This window comes from Eublepharis macularius, chromosome 10 (genome assembly GCF_028583425.1).
Source record: "Eublepharis macularius isolate TG4126 chromosome 10, MPM_Emac_v1.0, whole genome shotgun sequence".
Classification (NCBI taxonomy): domain Eukaryota; kingdom Metazoa; phylum Chordata; class Lepidosauria; order Squamata; family Eublepharidae; genus Eublepharis; species Eublepharis macularius.
In genome coordinates, this window is record NC_072799.1 from 88,578,739 (window position 1) to 88,596,875 (window position 18,137).

The window sequence follows — 18,137 nt, forward strand, 5'->3', positions numbered from 1 at the left end:
ACAGGTGGAAATGGTGAAAATGAAAGAGAAATACTTGCTTAAAAGGGAAGGACTCTTTTTGCATGTAATAGGACTGCTATCTGAAACAAAACACCCAATGCAGGCAGGCACACCCCGCCTCCTTGCCTCTGGAATACATGACAGGTTGGGTGCGGCTGACTGCCACTTTAAATCACTCAGGTGTGTGCAGAAAAGTTTGTCTTTCCAGCCATTTGTGATGTCATGAATTTCCTTATTTGGATGAGCCAATTAAAGGCTTCTCCCTGCAGGTATGAGACGAGAAGCTCAAATGCACGGCTGTTGGGTTTAATTGTAACACTGATTTTTTTTTTCTTCGTACCCTAACTTGGACGCAGCATATGTCCCTCCTGTAAAAGAATCCATGATTCGGCTGAGAACAAAGGTGAGTTAAGCTGCTTTTGTTCTGACTTTCACTCCCCTTCAGCTGGCAAGAAGCATTTACTGAAAGAAACTAAAACAAATATTTGTATGCTTTCATAGAGCAAGGCAATGGACCAGCATTTATAGTTATGCAGGGAAATGGTTGCCCTTTCTGCATGAATTTTTATTGCTTCGTACCTTTATGCTTCAGTCTCTCAGTACACTGGAGTTAGAATTGCACTGTTAATGTGGGAATGGCCTCAGTTGGACTGTTTATTATATCTGACTGGAAGTTAAACGGGAAGTCAGTGGGCTTAGAAGGCCATAGGATTGCACTGTAAATTCCCTGAGTCTGCAACCCTACGCATTCCCTCCAGGGAGTAAGTCCCATTGACCTCAGTGAGATTTATTTTCAAGAAAGAATGCAGAGGTTCATGCTCTACAGAACTGGCAGCCGTCACATTATTCTTGAGAAGTTCCAGTGGAGAAACAAATCGTTTAAGGCCTGCAATTTCAAGAACTGGTTTTGTAAAGATCGTTTTAATCTTCCTTTTTCTCCGTACTAAATAAAAGCTTGTTAATCAACATGTTCCAAACTTTAGCTGTAATTGGTGGCTTTTCTGTTGCTCTTGGTTGGCTAAGCCCTCTATATATTTATACATTGAAATTCACCAACAACCCCCCCCCCCCTTCCTGGCCATGTCTCATTATTGCTAATACAGAGCTCAGCAAGCATTAAAGAGCAAGATGGAACCTGTGGTGTGCAGATGACTTTTCTATGTACAGAATGGGTCCTGATTTGCAACAATATTAGGATGTTTGCTTCCAGTAATTGTTCATTTAAATTTATTCAGAGCAATGGCCGCAGCAAGACTGGTGTGATGGAAGTAACAATTGGCTTGTTTGCTGTAAAAGCAATAAAAAAGGCCTCAGAACTTGTGATTCACAGACCTGAATGCAGCGTATTAGTTATAATCATGATTGGTGGACTCCAGTCCTAAGGTTTTACTGAGCAGGGTTGCCGGATGGGTTCAACAAAAATACTGGACACACTTCATAAAAATGTGTTGACTAGCATGCACATACACACAATTAAAAAGAAAAATACCCTGTTCCTTTAATAGAAGCTAATATGTGCAAATGAGCTGTTGAAGCTTTTAATCGCATGGAGGAAAATAAGCCTCTATCAAGCCTCTATTAATGGGACATTTTCTCCAGGTACTTGGCACCCCCCACAATTTAATACATACAAATACATCAGGGGTTTCTGGGTTTAAAATGGTTGTGCAGCAGGTAGAAATTCAATAGACAAAGCTAACAGGTTAAGTTTTCTTTATACTACCATTTTATATCTTCTCGTGAGCAAAACCACTGAGCTCTAGATCATATTATGGTCTCCAGGGGACAAGTAATACAATGTACATGATACAGTGTTTCGTGTTTTGCCACAACTACTTGTTGACACCAGTTTCTCTATCTCTTTCAACTCCCCTCCCCCCAGATTTATTCAGCCTTTGGTGGGGCATAAAAGGCTGGTCACGGGAATACATTCCAACTCCAGTGGGGCATAACCTGTTACCAACATCTGTGCAGAGACCTTTAGATAGAGCATACGTAGAAAACTAGCACACCAGGGAAAAGACTAAACTGGGGCTCTTCTCCCTGACATCCAGTTTTCTGCATGCAGAAGGGTTTGTTTTATTTTATGGATTTGCTTCATTTATACCCCATTATCCTTCCCACTGGGGACTAAGCAGCTTACATCATACTCTGTCCCTCCATTGTACTCTCGCAACTACCCTGTGAGGCAAGTTAGGCTGAGGGCCAAGCTACAAGTGACGAATGACACTTGAACGGCAAGTGAACAGACTCAGGTGTATTCCTCCCTGTTCACTTGCGCTCCACTTGCACTCCACTCGATCACTATGTGGATTGAGTGGAGGGCACGTAGAGCACAAGTGAACAGGGAGGAATACACGTGAGTCTGTTCACTTGCTGTTCAAGTGTCATTCGTCACTTGTAGCTTGGCCCTGAGAGTATATGATTGATTGAAGGTTACCTTGAAAGCTTCAGTAGTAGAAAGGGGATTTAAACCTGGGTTTCCCAGATGCTGCTCCAGTACTCTAACCAGTACACCACACTAGCTCTCTCTATTTGCTGTTCCTTTTTGAATATGAGTGTTCCATTTTAAATCTGAAAGTGATATACTGCAGACCAGGACTTTTTTTCTGGGAAAAGAGGTGGTGGAACTCAGTGGGTTGCCCTTGGAGAAAATGGTCACATAGCTGGTGGCCCCGCCCCCTGATCTCCAGACAGAGGGGAGTTGAGATTGCCCTCTGTGCCGCTGGAGGGCAATCTCAACTCCCCTCTGTCTGGAGATCAGGGGCGGGGCCACCAGCCATGTGACCATTTTCAAGATGTTCCGAAACTCCGTTCCACCACGTTCCAGCTGAAAAAAAGCCCTGCTGCAGACCCAGGTTTACCATGGCCAGAGAGTCCCATGGCGTCTTAAAGCCTAACAAATCTATTGTATTGTTGTAGTTTATGTATTTCTAAATTTAAACAAATCAAACATCTCTAACTGCATGATTACATTTATCATAATGTACATTTCAATCCTATTCACTTACTTTTGGTCTAAGCCCTTTGAAATCAGTGAAATAATTAGAAGGGAGTAAATTTGTATAGGATTATACAGATAGTCTAGCAAATGATATTTTATACGATATAAAAGGGGCATAATAAGAGATACAATCCATCCAATGCTAAGTATTTTAAAATCTTCATTGTCCTGAAAGGTAAGCAGCAAATGCTTGATCTGTCTTTTTTATTTTGTTTTTTAATGGGGGGGGGGGTTCTCTCTCTCTCACACTCACTCACTCACTCACTGTGTGTGTGTAAAAGATGGCACTGATTCCCACCAATTCCCCCCTCAGGATTTGGGAGAAAAAGTCCTGTGCCTTCTGCTGAAATTACTAGGAGAGTTACCATGGATTCCTAACCATGTTTACCCAGAAATAACCTTCAATAAACTCAATGGCACTTACTCATGTGCATAGTAGTACAGCCTGTAAGTACTTAATGGCAGTAAAGAGCCTGCAGTCACCAGGGCTGTGCACAAGATAAAAATACAAGGCCAGACACCCTGTCTACATACATACCACCCTCCAAAAGATTTGCTGTCTCTGAACTCTCCAGCTTTTTTCTCCATCATGACCCCCCAAGATGACTTTTTCATTGTTCTTTAAAAGATTCAATGCTGCCACCATCTGCTCCCCCCCCCCCCGCCCCACACACACAGTCAGCTGGAACCAATATGGGAAGCTGGTTGGTTGGCAGTGAAAGTTTATTCCCAGCTTTCTTCCATCAATTCAATAGGATTTCTCCAGGAGCATCCTGCCTGTCAGCTGAGGGCCAAGCTGCAAGTGACAAATGACACTTGAACGGCTGTGTCAATTTCACCTCTCCAGTCTAAAACTGTGTGGGATCGCAAGCTGAGGGCAGTAAGGAATGGAAATGAGCTGGAGTTGCCTTCCAGAGTCGGGCTTGGACCTGGAGAGGTTCTAATGGGCTGAAGTTTCCCTTCTGGCTTTTCACAGCCCCTTCACACAGCTCCAGTGAATAGCAAAGCCTTTGCCCTGCCACTGGCCCTGTCTTTTCAAACTACCCTTCCCGGCTAACATTGCATCTCCCAACAGGTGTTCTTCATGTGTCAGATGTCTTGTGTAGAGAGACTCATAGAAAGCTCGTGGAAGTTTTCTGTTAATAATTTTTTAATATTATATATAAAAGAAAACTGTATGTGTGTCTTCCAAAAAAATAAATGAAAACAAGCTAGGGAAGCATGGCTGTGCCTTAGAGTTAGGGATCCCAGGTCCCCCACTCATCCGACTGGCATAGGGAGAAACTTAAGGCGGGTGGAATAGGCCTCCTGGACATGCTCCCGCGGTGGCGTGATGAGGTCTCTCCCAGGAGTGCCATCCTTATGCTGCCCTGGGAACTCTCCTGCACTTTGCAGTGGGCTGACTTGGGCCCCAAGCAGGCTGAATCGGGCCTCTTTGGGCCCCAAACTGGCCCACTGTGAAGCACAGGAACACAGCCGAGCCCTGTGCGATGAAGTCAGAAGTGGTACCATCACGCCGCCCCCGGAGCTCATGCAAAGACAAAGAACGGAGTGAGTGCTGGGCTCCTCCCGCCCCCGGACAGGAGGGTAAAGGGGACCTGGCAACCCTACTTCGAACTCTTTTTGCGCTTGAAGTGGTCTGGGTATCGTTTTTAGTAATGGTTTATTTTACTTTGTTTTTCCTACTGGCTTCAGTATTTAGGGGTGGGGGAGGAATTTTTCCAGATTTATGTGTCTGAGGATTGACTGCAACAGACCAGCTTAGTTAGTTGTACATCATAGATCTGAGAAAAATAATGTTCCTGGCCCTAAATTCTGTATGTATTTATCAGGGGGGGGGGAGTACGATGTGAGAATTGTGCACAAGGTCCAGTGACTCCCCACAGAATTATATTTTGGTGAGAAATTGAAATAAAAAGCATGTACAGGATAAGATAGTAGGTTGGCTGTACGGGGTTTGAAAACTTCTTATTGTGCAGAATATAACCTACCTAATAAATCAAACAGTGGGGAGTTACTCCAGTCTAAAGTTTAAACCCATTGAAGTCAGTGACTTTAGACTACAGTAACACTCCTTCGGATTGCACTGAAAGAGTCTTTTTTCCAGGCAAAAAATAAACTAAGATTGCAATTCTAATAACACTTTCCTAGAACTAAATCCCATTGAATAACATGAGGCTTACTTCTGAGTAGACATGCATAGGCTTGCTTTCTAAAAGGCTTCCTAAACTGTCTGTTTGTGACTGGCCCTTTCTCACTGACATGACAGAACTCAGTAATTTTAAATGCACAAGTGTAATCAAGTCTCCTAATTGCAAAGTGACCCCCCCCCTTTAGAAGATGTATTGGCTTGGATCCCAAGGAGTGTTTCCACAGGTGCAAGGACTCCTGCCCACAGAGTGCAATTTCCCCGCTTCCCTCCTCCTGCGGCAGCCCAAAATATCCCCCTCCCAGATCCTGTTCCAGGTTTTGGGTGGCATTTTGGGCTGCCCTGGGAGGGGGAAGGTGAGAAAGTCGTGTTCCGTGGGCAGAACACTCACAGATGCACAGCTCTGGATCTAAGCTACCACCTACAGAATGGCAACTTCCTATGTGAAATAAAACTAGGCAGAGGAACTATTCTGTATTATGCTTTAATCTGATTGTTTCCAGATGCCCGGGATTGTTATGGCTTCCTCTCCGAAGTCCTAGGGCATGTAATTCTGTGACCAGGGGAAATAATTGTCTGCATATTTCACTGGGTCTGTTGGAGGAAGCTATGACAATTGGGCTGGTGAAAGGTTAGATTGATTTTTCAGGGCATATAGACAAAAAAGCCAGGGCTTTTTTTCAGCAGGAACGCGGTGGAACGGAGTTCCGGAACCTCTTGAAAATGGTCACATGGCTGGCGGCCCCACCCCCTGATCTCCAGACGGTGGGGAGTTGAGATTGCTCTCTGTGTCATGGTGCGGAGGGCAATCTAAACTCCCCTCTGTCTGGAGATCAGGGGGCGGGGCCACCGGCCATGTGACCATTTTCTCCGAGGGCAACCCACTGAGTTCCACCACCTCTTTTCCCAGAAAAAAAGCCCTGCAAAAAACAAATTGGAGATAACTGTGTTCGTCTAGTAGAAGAAATCCTGAAACATCAGTTGCATAATACTTTTTCTTGGGACTGACAAAAATATCGGAAATTAATTACCAGTCTTTTCCCTTTGAAAACCTGCTCATTTAATTGTGACATTTTTGGCTGGTCCCAAAAAAAGTAGTACATGCCTGATGTGTTTGGATTTGAAATTTAAGGGCAATTCTTGCCGTCTTTGCAAATATGCTGAATGTTGATCTTGGACTGATGTTATCTATATGAGTCTGAAAGACTTTATACTCTGAATTCAGATATCAGACAGTGTAACACAGAATTACTCAAGTCTAAACCCATTGAAATCAGTGGATTTGGAATGGATTAAAGGACTGCATAGTAAATTTGGATTTGGCAACAAAAGGCTCTACAAAGAAATCATTTTTGTATCTGCAGGCCTGCTGATTTGTTATGTTGTCATTTGTGTCCACAGAGAGGTCAGGTTGAAACCTTTAGCAGGGAATAGGATTTATGCCGCCAACAGTGCAATCCGAAACAGTTATACCCTTCTAAATTCATTGAAATCAATGGGTTTAGAAGGGTGTAACTCTACTTTGATAATGGTAGTCCCCTGTGCAAGCCCTGAATCATTACTGACCCATGGGGGGATGTCGCATCACCTTGTTTTGTTGGCAGACTTTTGTTATGGGGTGGTTTGCCCTTGCCTTCCCCAGTCATCTACGCTTTACCCCCAGGAAACGGGGGTACTCATTTTACCGACCTCGGAAGGATGAAAGGCTGAGTCAACCTTGAGCCGGCTACCTGAACCCGGCTTCCGCCAGGATCGAACTCAGGTCATGAGCACAGCTTGAATTGCAGTACTGCCGCTTACCACTCTGCACCTCTGATGAAGCTTTTGGGTGAAATGCATTGAGGTCTACAAAACCTGAATAATTTTTTTCACCTTGCACCTCTCACATGGCAGCCAACCAACTGCCCCGGAGAGGTACAAACAGGACAGAGGAGCCTTTCCCCTGATGCTACTTCCTAGCACTGGTACTGAGATGCATGCTGCCTCAAGGCTCCCTTTAATTGAGGTTCCCTTTACTCACCATTGATGGGCCTCTCCTCCAGGAACCTGTCTAATTCCCTCTTAGAGCCACTTATGCTGCTCATGGCAGTTGATCCTTTCGGAAGCTGGGTTCAGGTAGCCGGCTCAAGGTTGCCTCAGCCTTCCATCCTTCCGAGGTCGGTAAAATGAGTACCCAGTTTCCTGGGGGTAAAGTTTAGATGATTGGGGAAAGCAATGGCAAACCGCCCCATAACAAAAGTCTGCCAAGAGAACATCGTGGTGCGACGTCCCCCCATGGGTCAGTAATGACTCGGTGTTTGCGCAGGGGACCACCTTTACCTTTAACTCTGCTTCGGATGTCACTGTTCATTTCTGGCATACTAGTTTGTAGGTAGGTTTTTGTTGTAACGCCCTCAGTCTTATGGGCATGGATGTTTAAATTTCCAAGGTCATTATGTTAAATTCTGATCTGTTTTTTCACTTTTACCACCTGCTAAGAAAATATTTCACCAGAATGCACAAGAGTTAAGAAGATTAAATCAGGTTAAACCACACCATTGTTCACTACTATAGGAAATCAGCAGAGTTATTGAGAGATTGCACATTGGAAGTAATGAGAGGAGACACACACTCCAGTGTAGCTCTGTAAGAATACCTTACTAAAAGGATAAAAAATAGGGTTACTTTGGAAGAAAATAATAAATTGCTAAGTAGGCTACATCTTGATAATATAGATAGAGCCCTGGAGGAAGATTGAACTGAAAGCAACTGAAGACAGAACAAAGGGCAATAAAACTTCAGTACATAGCATCTCTTAATTGCCCCCCAATAAACAAGTTGTCCAATAGAAAATCCTAATTCTACTTCATTATGCTTAGAGACTCCCCTTCTGTGGCGGGAATCCTTGCTTGAAGCCCTAGCGGTTACATGCAAAGTAAGTTTACTAATTGAGTAAGTAACACAAATAGCTTAACTCTTTCATGACTGAAACGGAAACACTTGTTAAAACCCAACAACTATAGTATCCCTACATTTACAATTCCAGTTTACCCACGAAGTGTTAATAACTTTATGATGAAGGAAATATCATCACTATGATAATGTGTAGCAATGAATAAGCCTTGTCTTGCTGTAGTACTGTATTTATTATACTAGCAGCAATGGACCATTAGGAGTGCCAGTCTGAATGGGGGTGGGCAATTCTCCCCCACCCCAAATCCTCTTTCCTGATGCTGCTTTGATTGGTGATGCGAGAAACAAATTTAATGGCCATTGAGGCAATGGTGTGATGTCACTGAGGTTGTTGGCAATTAGGGGTGCCAGGTCCCATTACCTTCCCAGTGGGTGGGGGGACTCAGCACACACCTTTGTGCTTCCTGGGAGTCCTCCTTGCATGCGTACAAATGGTGTCACATTCAGGAAGTGACATCGTCACTCAGGAACGGTGACATGCACACACTTTGCACCAGGAGACCTGGGATCCCTACTGGTGATTTCTAGAGAGGCATGATGTCGCTCCTGGGTTTTCCCTGAAAGTGACATCTTCCATCACCAACAGTCAGGGCTTTTTTTCAGCGGGAACGTGGTGGATCGGAGTTCCGGAACCTCTTGAAAATGGTCACATGGCTGGTGGCCCCGCCCCCGGATCTCCAGACAGAGGGGAGTTTAGATTGCCCTCTGTGCCGCCAAGTGGCACAGAGGGCAATCTAAACTCCCCTCTGTCTGGAGATTGGGGGCAGGGCCACCAGCCATGTGACCACTTTTGCCAAGGGCAATTTAAACTTTAAAAAACTCCCCTTGTTACAGCTGACCCAAAGTCATGTCATTGTGCGGTCTTGAGTTCCACCACTGAGTTCCACCACCTCTTTTCCCTGAAAAAAAGCCCTGCCAACGGTTAAGGTTGCCAGGTCCCCTGGTTCCCAACCCGGGGGATAGGGGACTGTGCAGGAATGTGGGAGGCATGCAGGGGGAATAATAATGACAACATTCAATTTATATACTTACCTCGCATGCACATGCTCCAGAGCTCTTACTTGTCATGCTGGGAATGACATCATGCCATGTGCTCCGGAGCTCCTGGGCCCGTTCCCTGTGCTTCCCCTTCCTCTGTGCTGGCCAGGTGAATGGGAGGGAGGGCAGAGGCTGGGAGCAGGGGATCCCCTGCTCCAAACAGGGGACTGGTAATCCTACCAATAGCTGCCCCTCATGTCCCTGCCCCCCTCCCCCTGTCTCCCACTCACTGCCTGGCCAGGCCTGGCAACTCTACATACGATACCAACATGAACAAGGCTGTCACCATACAAAAAAAGGTCGGGTGTTGATGGTTGAGAAGTCCACAGGCATTCTGCAATTCACACACAAGAAAAGCTTGGAGATGTTTGCCACAATGTCGTGCCTAGAAGGAGTTACTATGGGCCCTCATTATCCTGTTCCTCATTATCTTACTCAACTAATTTCCTCTAGTAATTGAGAAATTCACTTACGTGTCTTAGTGTGACATCTGGGCAAACACTTCCAAGATTTTCATAATTGTCAACTGACCAATTTATCCTTTTAGGTCCTACATAGGGGGTGTGTGATTTGGTATTCTTGAGCCGAATACATACCCAAAAATACCTATTTGGTATTATCCAGGTATATCTGGCTTATACAGGCATATTTGAATAAACTGGTATTTACAGTCCAGAATAATCAGGATATGTGTGGAAATCTCTGGGGAAACTCATTTTAAAGGTTTCAGGCTTAGCAACTTGCAGGCTTCCCTGGCAACACGAAGAGGGGGGGAGGGAGGCAGCATTACTCGGTGTCTGTCCCCGTGTTGTTGGCTTGCTATATGCTGTCGCCAGGACCGGTGGCTGCCATGGTGTTACTGGCTTGCTAGGCCGGAAGCTGGGATTCTCTGGTTTGATGTTGATTCTGTTGGACTTGCATTGACCCTGGGTTCTTCCTGGCATCTTTGAATGGCACTGGTTGTGTTGGGCTTGTAACAGCGTCCCTTGCTTCAGTTTGGTTCTGCTGGGATTCTCTGGTTTGAGTTTGGTTCTGTTGGGCTTTGTTGGTTCTCTTTGTATGCAGAGGCTTTTGGTCATTGGTTGCTGCTGTGTGTTTGGCTAAGTCTTCCTGTGTCCTGGAGAAAGGCTCGGATTTTTCACCCGTAGGAAACACTGGAGAGTAGCTGGGGGTAGTTTGTTCAGGGGCCTGTAGAACTGGACATTTTGGTCCAACTCACTTAAAACCTTGGGATCTTTAGTGGACAGGCAGGACTCCAGTTTTGAAGTAGTTTGCTTGAAAAATGGCCTCTCCGTCCCCCTGTGAGGAGTAATGGAACTAATATATTTGGAATTCTGAATGAAACCAAAATACAAATACTATACTAGTATTTTTGGACCAAAATATTGGGAATACTGAATATATGTGGTTTGGAGAAATGCTTTCTGTTTCATAGAATCATAGGCTTGGAAGGAACCTCTAGGGTCATCTAGTCCAACCCCCTGTACAATGCAGGAAATTCACAACTACCCCTCCCCCGACTGCCCCAGTGACCCCCCACTCCATGCCCAGAAGATGGTAAAACACCTCCAGGATCCCATTCTGCCCTCCCCCTCATGATCTGCCCAAGTTCACAGAATCAGCATTGCTGTCAGATGGCTATCTAGGCTCTGCTTAAAAATCTCCAAAGAAGGAGAGCCCACCACCTCCCAAGGAAGCCTGTTCCACTGAGGGATCGCTCTAACTGTCAGGAAGTTCTTCCTAATGTTTAGCCGAAAGCTCTTTTGATATAATTTCAAGTTGTTGGTTCTGGTCTGACCTTCTGGGGCGGCAGAAAACAACTCGGCGCCATCCTCTATATGGTAGCTCTTAAAGTACTTGAAGATGGTTATCATGTCACCTCTCAGTCCTCTCCTCTCCAGGCTAAACATTTCTACCTCCTTCAACCTTTCCTCATAGAACTTGGTCTCCAGACCCCTCACCATCTTCATTGCCCTCCTCTGGACATGTTCCAGCTTGTCTATATCCTTCTTAAATTGTGGTGCCCAAAACTGAACACAGTACTCTCGGAGAGGTCTAACCAGAGCAGAGTAGAGCGATACCATCACTTCTCATGATCTGGACGTGATGCTTCTGTTGATACAGCCCCAAACCTCATTTTCTTTTTTAGCTACCAGATCACACTGCTGACTCATGTTCAGGGTATGGTCTACTAAGACCCCTAGATCCTTTTTGCACATACTACTGCCAAGACAAGTCTCCCCCATCCTATAACTATGCATTTGATTTTTCCTTCCTAAATGCAGAACTTTGCATTTATCTCTGTTGAAATTCATTTTATTTGTTTGAGTCCAGTTTTCCAGCCTGTCAAGATCATCCTGTATCCTTACTCTGTCTTCGACTCAATTTAATATCATCTGCAAATTTAATAAGCATTCCCGCTATTCCTTCATCCAAATCATTTATAAAAATGTTGAACAGAACAGGTCCCAGGACTGATCCCTGAGGAACTCCGCTTGTCACTCTTCTCCAAGAGGATGAGGAACCATTAACTAGCACTCTTTGGGTGCGATCTGTCAACCAGTTACAGATCTACCTAATAGTAATAGGATCCAAACCACATTTTACCAACTTGTTGACAAGGATATCATGTGGAACCTTATCAAAAGCCTTACTATTTGTATGTTTGGAGTGTGTCAAAACCTCCTTCACCCCAATTTTAAAAAGTTTCTCTTAGCTGAGAACAGATAGGAGGAGGAAGGGAAAGCCAGATGTTTTCTGAGCCACGCCCAACCTTGGGTTTTAGTTATTCAGATGTGGCAAGAAGGCTTTCTGCTAGACGTTTACTCTCCCAGGTGTGTTTGTGGATGTAAAATAGAGACTTGGAGGACTAAAATGCCGGAAAGGTTTTTTCCTGGAACCTTCAGGTAAAGCCTCTCTACCTGTATGTTTGACCTGCCCAGGAGGTGGGCAGAGAATAAAACCTCCTGACACAGGAAGGAGGGTCTCTTTGGCTGACTTGAGCTGGAAGCTGAAGAACCCGTGAGCTGGCCCCTTGCAGGTGGTGGCCATTGACCATGGTGGCCTGAACCATGAGAGGTGTGAAGACGTCTCAATAAGCTGGAACTTACTAAGATAGAGAGCCTGCCTAAACAGAAGATCCAAATTAGAAATGTATAGCAGGAGGGACGGAGGAATTGCATTTTTACCCTCCCCCCCCAGTTCCCTTGCTTGCTCTGATGCTGTGCTTAAAAGTGTGAGTGTGAACATTTTCTTTTTCTTTTCTTTAATAAATGCTTTTGTAATTCTTAAATACCAGTAGCTGTTCTCTGTACCACGTAGACTCCCACTGCTCAGCCATGGGAACAGCATGGTCTGCTGGCAATTTGCTGACTCCCCCCCCCCCAATCTGTGTGTTCCATAATGTGTGAGGAAGAGACCAGACTAGGCTGCAGGTGTCTTATGGACCGGTAATTCATGGTTATGGAGGGGAAGCAGCATGGCATAGCCTGATCCCAGAAGCTCGGAAGATCTCAATACTTGGATGGGCAACCCCCAAGGAAGATTCTGCAGAGGAAGGCAATGGCAAAATGCCTTTGCTTCTCACTTGGCTTGAAAGCCTCTTGTTGGGGTCTCCTTAAGTCGGTTGCAACTTGATGGCACATACACACACACACACCATACATGATGCTAGACCAGTCATCCAAACACACCACAGCCTGCTGCCCAGTGAAACAAGCTCATGTGCAGGGACATGAGCCTTCTTCTAATACCTCATAGAGTACTCGGCAGCTTGACAATTAAATGAGCCGCTCTAGTACACAGTGTAATTAAACCACACTGTGCTAACTTTAGGAGAGTTAATTCACGTAGTTAATGATCACATGTACTAAATTATATAACTGAGCTATTGAATATTATCTGATGATCGGGGCTGTGAAGCGTCTTTAAAATGCCTGTGGCTCTTTTGTTGGTAACCACTCTAATAGGCTTTGATTTACGTGTTGGATGAGAGTAAAATTCTCATGTCTCAAGAGACTCGTTGTCTTAAGTAGTAGCTGCAGGAATATCTTTAGATAGGGATACAAGTCCAGATAAATGTGCATGGAATGGAGCTATACATTTGCAGTTCTGTGCACGTGCTTACCTGAAAGCAAGACCTGATTAACTGAACAAAACTGTGAAAGACTGCACACACATCTCAAAAGATGTTAAGTCAAAAGAACTGTGAAGCAAAGAAAGAAAGACGGAGAGCTGTATATATGCTGTTGTTTTGTTGATGGCAGGGGCAGATTATAAATAAAATCCAAAGATGTATAAGAAAAACCATAGAATATAGTCTAGGCCCCCAATACAGATTGCTGGGAATCTTGAGGGTTTGTTTAAAAGAAAAACAAAGTGATTTTTCTAGACCTTATGGTTATCATGCCAGACTGGAAACTTTGAAAATATGCAAGGATCCCCTAGTGATGTCTCAGAAGACTTTCAGTATGCAAGAAATAGGGTTCTATCTAGCTTCTTAAAAAATACTTTATTATTTTATTAATAAGAGTAAAAGCCCAATAAAAGGGGCAAAGGAAAAAAAGTAAGAAAAAAGGATAGAGAAAGAGAAAGAGGAAGAAGGAAAGAACAAAAATTTTAAAAGAAAAATAATACATATTTCATTTTCCACTTTTCTCTACAACACCTATCATATCTTTACAAACAATGTAGTTATAGTTCTGATACCTCCAGAATTTACCTTTTCATTATTGCCCCCTTCTATTTATTTTTCCCAAATTCATCTTCTTAGAAATCAAATCCACAGATCATCAGTTCGTTTTTTCGTTTCACGCAGAAAGTCAATAAGAGGTTTCCACTTAACCATAAAAGTTCTGTCTAGCTTCTTGACTTTCTATCTGATGGACAAAAGCAGAATAAATTATTCAAAATAAGAGAAATTATGCAAATATGTTTAATTTTCATTATTTATACAGGTCATAAGATTTGGGTACTGTCACTACAGAACTATATTTTTTTCTTTAGCACAGAATACGTATAACTGATATATGGCTGTATGATCAGTTCTGAAAGTTGCTGCTACGGTCACCTGAAAGCTTCTGAACAAATGAAGCTTTGGTGTCTTGTATTGTGAGAAAAACTTCAATAAAGAGACGATTTTATGGTTAAGAAGATTCAGAGCAAACGCATGAAATGTGTAACAAAATATTTCTGTATTTCCAAAGTTATTGTTGGGCCTAGCTCATGAGATGAAATGACAACTGGCTACTGCAGTCTATGTCATGCTTATTCGCAGTGTTGAAAAATGCTGTCAAGCTGCCAGCATGTTGCTGGAAAACCCAAAGTTTGTATTTTTATTCCCTCCTTTTCTGTTGTCCCTGCCCTTTATCCCACCTTTCTATTACTTGGTTCCTTCCCTTTTCCTACAGCATCCTTGAAAATATAGTAATGAATGCAATAGGTCTAACAACTAGGAATTAGAAGAACTCTGAAATGATGGGAGGTCTGGACAGCATATTTTAGGTGTTGCCTTCATCAGACCCTTTGGGATCTGGTCTGAGTCGTAGATCTACAGTCAGTTTGCTCTAGTCCAGTGATCTTCAATGTGGTGTCCATGGACATCATGGTACCCATCAGTGTATTTCATAGGGCTCATATGCTTCTCTCTCACAGAGCCTCTTTCCTAGACCAAAGAACCAATCCTGGCTTTCCTCCATATCTTGGAGAAGAGCCCAGGTGTGTCCGCAGGGTACATTGCTAAGCACAAAGAAGGGATAAACTGCAACTATTAAGATCTGCTACATGGATGCGTGCCTAGGCTAGTGACTGTGTTGCTCTGTAAATGGGCAGGGGGAGCTTCCCCCCTCCAGATTTGTGGTTTGTTTAGCCTGGCTACCCAAACCAGATTAACTGAGAGGTCTCAGTTATCAGTTCAATGTCTGGGGAATAACTATAGTTTTTTTTTATTGTACTTGAGTTCCAGGAATCTGGGACATACTGGATGGGAAGCCAGCTGGCCTCTTTATAAAACCAGCCAGATGATGACAAAAACAAAAGCGCTTCTGGTAACATTTTAACCACCTCCCTTCAAATAAATTACGCAAAAGCTTTACACGCACTTATTCTCTCTCTGAAAAGTGGTTGTGTCTGTGAACAGTGGCTCCAGGTTATTCATAGGAGCACAGGGGTTATGCTCACCCAGATGGGGCATCATTTGTCTGAAACACATCGTCGTTCTTCTGTAATCATGTCATATTGGAATGGTACAAAGCTGTCATGGGTCTGAGTTTGGTTTGGCAGCGTTAATGTCAAGCCAGACAGCTGTGAGGGAATACAGAGGCCCTCAAAAGCCAAAGCAAACACTGTGCCGCTCAAGTGCACCTAATTGTTATGCTGCCCTTCTGCGGAAAGCTACTTTATGACATATTTTTGTTATTTGTACATCTGAAGGTTTGTTTTTTTTTTTAAAAACCCTGGTTTGTTAACGCCTGTTGCTAACTCCATTTGGTTAGGCATTGGTACTTTCCAGCTAAGCTAAACCCAACTGCTGTTTTTTTTAAAAGCTGAGGTTTTTTTAAAAAATAAAAGGTTTAAGTTATTTAGAACAAAGCAAGCACAGAACCCAAAAGAACTTGCAGAGGGAAACTCACTTCATCACTCTTTTGTCTTTCCCTTCCCTGAGAGCCCCCCAGTTCCATTTAACTGCTTCCTTGCCACCCACCCACCAGCCAACCTGTCTGTATCTGCTCTACTGTCTTCCATTTTTTCGCCCTCCCCTTCTCTGACAGTCTCTATCCAGGCAGGAATGGTTGCTGGAGTAGGCTGAGAGCCAAGCTACAAGTGACGCCTTACACAGGTTGGACGCTTGTCAGCTTCCCTCAAGTTTTGATGGGAAATGTAGGCATCCTGGTCTTGCAGCTGTAATGGAGAGCCAAGCTGTAAAACCAGGATGCCTACATTTCCCATCAAAACTTGAGGGAAGCTGACACGTGTCCGACCTTTGTAAGGCGTCACTTGTAGCTTGGCTCTCAGTTGTGTGGTGAGAAATGCAGGGACTCGTAGGGGCAACTCACTTTCTCCTGTATACCCTTCCCCACAGCCCTTCTATCATTACCTTTCCCGGCGTCCTTCTCTCCTTCCACCCACCCACCCACCTATTCTGCCCCCCACCTTCAGCTTTATTTATTATTCGTTTGGTTAATAATACGCCACCTTTCTCCACAATGGAGACCAAAATCATGAGGTAGGTAAGGCTCAGAGTGCATGACTGGCCCAAGCAAACTTCCATGTCAGAAAAGGGATTCAAACCCAGGTCACTAACGTCAAACGCCAAAACATAAAGATTTAAAGATATTAAAAAATTGCAAGAGCATAAAAAACAAAAACGTCATAATCAACAGAGTCTGCATTTATATCCAGATCCAGTAGCACCTTAAAGACCAACAACTAAAACTATTTGCATTTGTATCTTGTCAAGAAATCATCTTCATGGCAGTTCAGTCTCGGTAATTCAACTCCTAAGTGTCTTCCTCCCTCACTGCTAATCCTGGAAGACGGTTCTGTTGGGCTTATACTTAGAAAGTTTTTGGTTGAGTGTCAGCTTAGTTGTGGTTTGCTCTGTCCTGCCCCAACTGAAGTTACTCATTGGCAAAATAGGAATCAGGACAATTTAAATGGAGGTGTCAAAGGCCGACAAAGAAAGAACCCAAGCCTTTGTCTTTATTTGTAGCCCTCCCTTCTTCCAAGGGAAGAATAGGGATTACAACCAGATCTTTGTCCTGTTTATTTTGAACTAAGGGCTAGGCTACAAGGGACACCGGACATGTGTTTTTTAACATGTCGGGGATGCAATTTTACCTGGAAACTGTAGTTGAAAACAGTGTTATGCCCCTAGCGCAGGGACGCAAGGGAGAGGAAGAGCTTTTCAAAGATAAAGCCATGCGGGATCACTGGGGGAAAGGAACTTTGCAATTGTTTCCTTGCAATCTCAATGGAGGGATGAACTACCAGCTTTTCCTCCTCCTGTAATAGTGGTAGGGTCCTGTATTTCTCCCCGCATGGCTCTCTCTTTGAAAACTGCATTTGAAAAGCTTTCCCCCTCCCCATGCTAAGGACATAACGCTGTTTTCAACTTCAGTTCTCAGGTAAAATTGCATCCCTGACACGTTAAAAAGCACGTGTCTGGTGTCACTTGTAGCTTAGCTTAGCCCTAAGTTCCATGGGAAGTGTACATAAGATTGTAAGTGCATTGGAAGTGGCCAAAGAACTACCAAGTAAAGATCCAGAGGATTGCATCCTGATCTTATGCATTTTTATTGGACTGTAGTTAGTGAGGCTTACTTCCAAGAAGGTGTGCATAGGATTGCAACTTTAGGCATATGATGGAGTTGTGAGCATTCTAACTGAGCAAAGACTTAAGTCCAGGTTTTCTAGCTCAAAGCATAATGCACCCACACAAACTGCTTTTCAAAGCCCTTGTTATTAATAACTGGTTATGCTGCTGCACCAGTACAAATGGGTCAACTGAACTTTACTGCATGACCAACCTGCTCGTAAAAGTGTGTGTGTTCAGAGCAACAGCTTAAATGGCAGCCAAGCAATGTATGTTGTGCTTCTGCATAATAAGATTTATTTCATGCAGTGCCGTTGCATTTGTGAGGGCAATTAGAAGGAGCACCTATTCGAACAGCTACTTCAGGAGAAATGGTTCACCTGACTTGGCTAGCACCACATGACTGCTTCCTGATGTAGGAGAGAAGTCACACTGGTGAAACAGTTCACCTCTGTCTCTTGGTGCTGCTGGGAGTCTCTGGATTTCAACCTCTTGTCTGTAGATCAACAAAGAAAGGCTGCCTAGGAAATAGGAGAAATAGAATAATCCATCCATCAAAGAATGTTGTTCCTGTGAAACGTAACAAAAGTCCAGAGCCAAGGTAAGTTAAGTTTATTCATGCATAAGTTAAAGAGTATTGTCCCAATCCAATACTCACAGCCCCAGCTGTGCTCTGGGCTGGG

General features: G+C 43.9%; 1 protein-coding gene across 2 annotated transcripts in view; it reads left to right on the forward strand.

Moving 5' to 3' along the window:
- Positions 1-321: 321 nt before the first annotated feature.
- Positions 322-18,137, forward strand: part of LNX1 (ligand of numb-protein X 1) — a 162,622-nt gene continuing 144,806 nt past the window's right edge. For both annotated transcript variants that reach the window (XM_054989515.1, XM_054989517.1), the window contains exon 1: positions 322-403. The gene's annotated coding sequence lies outside the window, so the exon portion shown is untranslated. The remainder of the gene's footprint in view (positions 404-18,137) is intronic.